Genomic DNA, 7,064 nt, shown 5'->3' on the forward strand with positions numbered 1-7,064 from the left:
TCATCTCTAAGCTCGTCATCCTCCTCAGCATCAGAATCTAAGTCAGATAAAGTGTATAATCTCATAGCTCATACACTTGTTAACTAATAATGAATGGAGAACTTTAGGATCATCTTTTTTGAAATTCATTGTCAGTTGAAGATCTATTGGAAGGATGTGAAACTTTGTTAACGTGGTGTCCAAATTTTTCCATTAAAATCATAAGAACTTTTGAGAAAGTTCGACATAGCTCCTACTTGTTTAACTAAAAAAATATATAGAGAACTTTATTAACTCCTTTTTAAAACTTTATCATCAACTGGAGATTTATGGGAATGATGCAAAACTTTGTAAACGTGGAGTTCAAACTTCGTCGTTAAGATCGGAAGGACTTTTGAGAAATTTGTTCACTAAGAATAAATGGAGAAGTTAATTAATGCATTTTAAAAACTTTACTTTCAAGTCCCAAAGAACTTCTAATCGGTATTTGATTCATGGGTTGAAATTATTTCGAAGGACTTGCTTGGGAGTGTATTCGAGCTTTATTGTTTGTATGATCGATTCAACACTTGTAATTTCTTTAACGAAGAGCTTTTCCATGGGCGCCATGTTAACAAAGTGTATCCATTAGTGTCATTTCTCTATATTGACCCAATATACCAAATCATCGTCATTGCGAACTTGATGTATCTGAATACAGACCTCTTGACCCTGATATCCTATGCTATCTATATATTGAGTACTTCATATATCCTATCAGACAATCATATCATCTTCGACAAATAGATTTCCATGTGTCATGTTTAGCCATCATTGAGCACTCTATGTTCACGAATCAGGTCTCTTATATGGCGCATAAAATAATAGATTTCCCATAAGGTTCATTTCATTTTTCCCGTAAAGTTCACCAATTATAATAGTAAAGTTAATTGAATTTTCCCGTAAAGTAAGATGATTATAACAGTAAACAATAGTGCAGAACAGGGCTTTAGTCCCGCTCGTAAAGGCCTTTAGTGCCGGTTCCATAACCGGCACTAAAGGGTGGGCACTAAAGGGCCCCCCTTTAGTACCGGTTCGGCACGAACCGGCGCTAAAGTGCCACCACGTGGCATGAGCCAGGCCACGGGTGTGGTAGATCATTAGTACCGGTTGGTAACACCAACCGGTACTAAATGTTTGTGGGTTTTGGTTTTATTTTTATTTTTCCTTTACATTTGTGTTATCAATTTAATTTAGGATTGTTTTACGTTATAATGAGTTGTTAAATCATTAGCTGAAAGTACCGCAGATTAGTTTTGACTGGATGCATATGTGGATCCTAGCTAGCTGACTGATCAAGTATATGCCATATATCCATATTACTTGATCACCTAAGTGATGAAGTAATATGGGTATGGCATATACTTGATCACTTAGCTAGGATCCATCCAGTTCAAACTAATTTGCGGTTTCTTTCATAAATGATATATATAATAACTCATCATCATCATCACCATCATCACATATTAATATATAAACTCTTGCATCATATCATCACCAACAACAGTATATACTAGCTAGCTAAAAATCATCGTAGTCGTCATTACCACTATTTAATCGTCATAGTCATTACCGCTATCTAATCACCACCAACACTAGCTTAAAGAAGAAACATTCACTTGTACCAGAAGCAAAGATATCATCGAGTTCAACATGGTCATGATATTATAAGCGTTCATAACAAGCAAATCACTCTTTGAGATTAAGTTCCACTAGTAGAAAACAGGGCTATGGTCCAGGCCGGCTCAGCCCATTAGTCCCGGTTCAGTGTAGAACCGGGACCAATGTGGGCATTGGTCCCGGTTCGTGAGCCCAGGGGGCCGGTCGGGCCATGTGGGCCATTGGTCCCGGTTCGTCTGGACCTTTTGGTCCCGGTTGGTGGGACGAACCAGGACCAATGGGCCTCGCTCCTGGCCCACCACCATTGGTCCCGGTTGGTGGCATGAACCGGGACCAAAGGCTCCCCATTAGTCCCGGTTCATGCCACCAACCGGGACCAATGAGGTGCCTATATATACCCCCTCGCGCAAGAGCAGAGCACAGTGCTCTGTTTTTTCTGGCCGAGGGGGAGAGGGCTTTGTGGTGCTCTAGCTCACCTCCTATGCACATGAGGTGTTCGATGGAATGCCCGAGCCACACTACTTAAGCTTTCTCCTCTCGAAGCTCGACCTCCAAGCTCCATTTTCCTCGAGATTTGTCTAGATTTAGCGGTCCGTCACGCCCCGTCCCCGTCTTCACCGCCGTCGATCACCCGCGCCGATCTCATCACCGACACCACCGTGGTGAGCCTCTTGTTCTTATCTTCTTTCTGAAAGGAAAAATATTCTTACTTGTATGTTTAGATAGATACTTGTATCATTTTGTTACATTTATTATTGCATCTTATATAGTGAGATGGTTTTGGTATCCGCCCCCGTCGGCCCTTGTCCTGTCTATGATTCGGATTTGGTATGTATATTATCTTTATAACTATTGGTTCATTTATTGTTTATGAAAATTATGCCGACCAACGTGGCATAGATTTTATTTATCTAGGATGTATGTGAATCGGAAATGCCAACCGACCCTATTGTCGAGAGGTTAAATTTAGTTGAAGAAGAAAACAATTTGTTGAAGGAAAAAAATAAAAAAATTGAGGAGGAGAAGATGATATTGGAGTTGCATGTTGCGGATGTCGTCGATGATCACAAGATCAAGATGGATGCAATGCGCTTGAAGATTAGAAAGATTAGAAAATATGCCATTCATACCGAGGCTTGGTATCATTATGCAGTTGGATCAATTGTTACCTTGGTTGCGATTATGATCGCATTTGTTTTCGCATTGAAATGTTTTACATAGTTTCAATGTATGGTTTAATTAATTAGATGCTCTGGAGAGCTATATGTTGTTAGATGAGAACTATGTATGCACTTTGGTTTTAATGTGATGATGAACTTTTATTAATTTGGACACTTAATTATATATAATGCACGCAGATGAACCGGCAATGGATGTACGGTGACAGACACACCCGCGAGTACATTAAGGGCGTGCATGAGTTTCTCGATGCGGCTGAGGCAAACAAGGAGAATGGTTTTATGTGTTGTCCATGCACTGAATGTGGGAATACGAGGTCTTACTCTAACCGGAAAATCCTTCACTCCCACCTGCTTTACAAGGGTTTCATGCCACGCTATAATGTTTGGACGAGGCACGGAGAAATAGGGGTTATGATGGAAGACGGCAAAGAAGAAGAGTACGATGACAACTATGTGCCCCCTGAATACGGTGATGCTGCAACGGGGGGAGCTGGTGAAGATCAAGATGAACCAGACGATGTGCCCAATGATGCTGCCACGGGTGAAGCTGCTGAAGATCAAGAGGAACCAGACGATGTGCCCGATGATGATGATCTCCGCCGGGTCATTGTCGATGCAAGGACGCAATGCATTAGTCAAAAGGAGAAGCTGAAGTTCGATCGCATGTTAGAGGATCACAAAAAAGGGTTATACCCCAATTGCGAAGATGGCAACACAAAGCTCAGTACCGTACTGGAATTGCTGCAGTGGAAGGCAGAGAATGCTGTGGCCGACAAAGGATTTGAGAAGCTACTGAAAATATTGAAGAAGAAGCTTGCAAAGGATAACGAATTGCCCGACAGTACATACGCATCAAAGAATGTCGTATCCCTCTAGGATTGGAGGTGGACAAGATACATGCATGCCCTAATGACTGCATCCTCTACCGCGGTGCATACAAGGATCTGAACGCATGCCCGATATGCGGTGCGTTGCGGTATAAGATCAGACGAGATGACCCTGGTGATGTTGACGGCGAGCCCCTCAGGAAGAGGGTTCCTGCGAAGGTGATGTGGCTCCTATAATACCACGGTTGAAACGTCTGTTCAAAAACGAAGAGCATGCCAAGTTGATGCGATGGCACAGTGAGAACCGAAAGAAAGATGGGAAGTTGAGAGCACCCGCTGACGGGTCGCAGTGGAGAAAAATCGAGAGAAAGTACTGGGATGAGTTTGCAAAGGACCCAAGGAATGTATGGTTTGCTTTAAGCGCGGATGGCATTAATCCTTTCGGGGAGCAGAGCAGCAATCATAGCACCTGGCCCGTGACTCTATGTATGTATAACCTTCCTCCTTGGATGTGCATGAAGCGGAAGTTCATTATGATGCCAGTTCTCATCCAAGGCCCTAAGCAACCCGGCAACGAAATTGATGTGTACCTAAGGCCATTAGTTGAAGAACTTTTACAGCTGTGGAATGGAAACGGTGTACGTACGTGGGATGAGCACAGACAGGAGGAATTTAACCTTAAGGCGTTGCTGTTCGTGACCATCAACGATTGGCCCGCTCTCAGTAACCTTTCAGGACAAACAAACAAAGGATACCACGCATGCATGCACTGTTTAGATGACACTGAAAGTATATACCTAGACAAATGCAGGAAGAATGTGTACCTGGGCCATCGTCGATTTCTTCCGACCAACCATCAATGTCGAAAGAAAGGCAAGCATTTCAAAGGCGAGGCAGATCACCGGAAGAAGCCCGCCATGCACACTGATGATCACGTGCTTGCTATGGTCAATGATTTACACTACGTAATCTTTGGAAAGGGTCCCGGTGGACTAGCTGTTCCGAATGACGCTGAGGGACACGCACCCATGTGGAAGAAGAAATCTATATTTTGGGACCTGCCCTACTGGAAAGACCTAGAGGTCCACTCCTCAATCGACGTGATGCACGTGACGAAGAACCTTTGCGTAAACCTGTTAGGCTTCTTGGGCGTGTATGGGAAGACAAAAGATACACCTGAGGCACGAGAGGACCTGCAACGTTTGCACGAAAAAGACGGCATGCCTCCGAAGCAGTATAAAGGTCCTGCCAGCTACGCTCTTACGGAAGAAGAGAAAGAAATCTTCTTTGAATGCCTGCTCAGTATGAAGGTCACGACTGGCTTCTCATCGAATATAAAGGGAATAATAAATATGCCAGAGAAAAAGTTTCAGAACCTAAAGTCTCATGACTGCCACGTGATTATGACGCAACTGCTTTCGGTTGCATTGAGGGGGCTTCTACCGGAAAACGTCCGATTAGCCATTGTGAAGCTATGTGCATTCCTCAATGCAATCTCTCAGAAGGTGATCGATCCAGAAATCGTACCAAGGCTAAGGAGTGATGTGGCGCAATGTCTTGTCAGTTTCGAGCTGGTGTTCCCACCATCCTTCTTCAATATCATGGCGCACGTCCTAGTTCATCTAGTCGACGAGATTGTCATCCTGGGGCCCGTATTTCTACACAATATGTTCCCCTTTGAGAGGTTCATGGGAGTCCTAAAGAAATACGTCCGTAACCGCGCTAGGCCAGAAGGAAGCATCTCCATGGGCCATCAAACAGAGGATGTTATCGGGTTTTGTGTTGACTTCATTCCTGGCCTTAACAAGATAGGTCTCCCTAAATCGCGGTATGAGGGGAGACTGACTGGAAAAGGCACTCTTGGAAGAGACTCAATAATATGCAGGGACGGATATTCTTGGTCTCAAGCACACTACACAGTTCTACAGAACTCTACCTTGGTGACCCCGTATGTCGATGAACACAAGAACAGACTGCGCTCCAAACACCCGGAGCAGTGCGACGACTGGATTACATGTGAACACATCAGGACTTTCAGCAGTTGGTTGGAAACACGTCTCAGAGGTGACAACACTGTTTGTGATGAGTTGTACTTGTTGCCCAGGGGACCATCTTTGACTGTATTGACTTACAAAGGATACGAGATAAATGGGAATACATTTTACACGATCGCCCAAGATCAAAAGAGCACCAACCAAAACAGCGGTGTCCGCTTTGATGCAGCAACCGAGAGCGGAAAGGACACATATTATGGTTACATAGTGGACATATGGGAACTTGACTACGGACCTGATTTTAAGGTCCCTTTGTTTAAGTGCGAATGGGTCAATCTGTTAGGCGGCGGGGTACAGGTAGACCCACAGTACGGAATGACAACAGTGGATCTGAAAAATCTTGGGTACACTGACGAACCATTCGTCCTAGCCAATGATGTGGCACAGGTTATCTATGTGAAGGACATGTCTACCAAACCGAGAAAAAGAAAAGATAAGGAAGCGAATACATCATACGATGAGCCAAAGCGCCACATAGTTCTTTCAGAAAAAGGGACATCCTGGGAGTGGACGGCAAGACAGACATGTCTGAAGATTATGAAAAGTTTCATGAAATTCCTCCCTTCAATGTCAAGGCTGACCCAAGCATCCTGATAAACAATGAAGATTATCCATGGTTACGGTGCAATAAGCAAATGACACAAGCGAAGAAAAAGTGAAGACTTTCTCCCGCAACTATTATGATGATACCATGCCAAATTTGTAACAGACGAACATGCTACCATTGTCCGTTTTGTACATGCACATGCTATGTGGGTGAAATTATGATACCATCCCAACTTTCAACTTTTTCAGAGTTCATTTGAAATGCTTTCATGTCTTATGGTTTGAAACTTTGATACTTCGAAAGTGATTGTCCATTTTGTACATGAAGTACATCAAGTTTTTGTCGTAACCCTCTCTACTTTTTGGAACATGCTATGTGGGTGAAATGATGATACCATGCCAACTTTCAACCTTTTCAGAGTTCATTTTGAAATGCTTTCCAATTTCAGAGTCATTTAGCTCAAAGAATGAATTAATAGCAAACAGAATAAACTACAAAACTTTTATGAAAATAAAAATAATCAATTAAAATATTATGTTATTATCAACTAAAATAAAACTATAATATTCTTCAATAGCAAAAAGAATATAATTTTTGTGACCTAAAATCAAACTATAAGTATTTAATTGTAAGTATAAATAAAAAATAAATAGCAAAGAAGAAAAAATTTCTAATTTTATAGTAAAGTTATTCATAAACTAGTGATTCACACAAATTTTTAAATATTCAAATTTAAACTATTTAAAATTTAAAATTAATGGCACTAACAGAAAGTTTATAATTTTTGTGACCTAAAAGCAAAAAGAAATCACTAAAA

This window comes from Triticum dicoccoides, chromosome 7A, assembly GCF_002162155.2.
Source record: "Triticum dicoccoides isolate Atlit2015 ecotype Zavitan chromosome 7A, WEW_v2.0, whole genome shotgun sequence".
NCBI lineage: Eukaryota > Viridiplantae > Streptophyta > Magnoliopsida > Poales > Poaceae > Triticum > Triticum dicoccoides.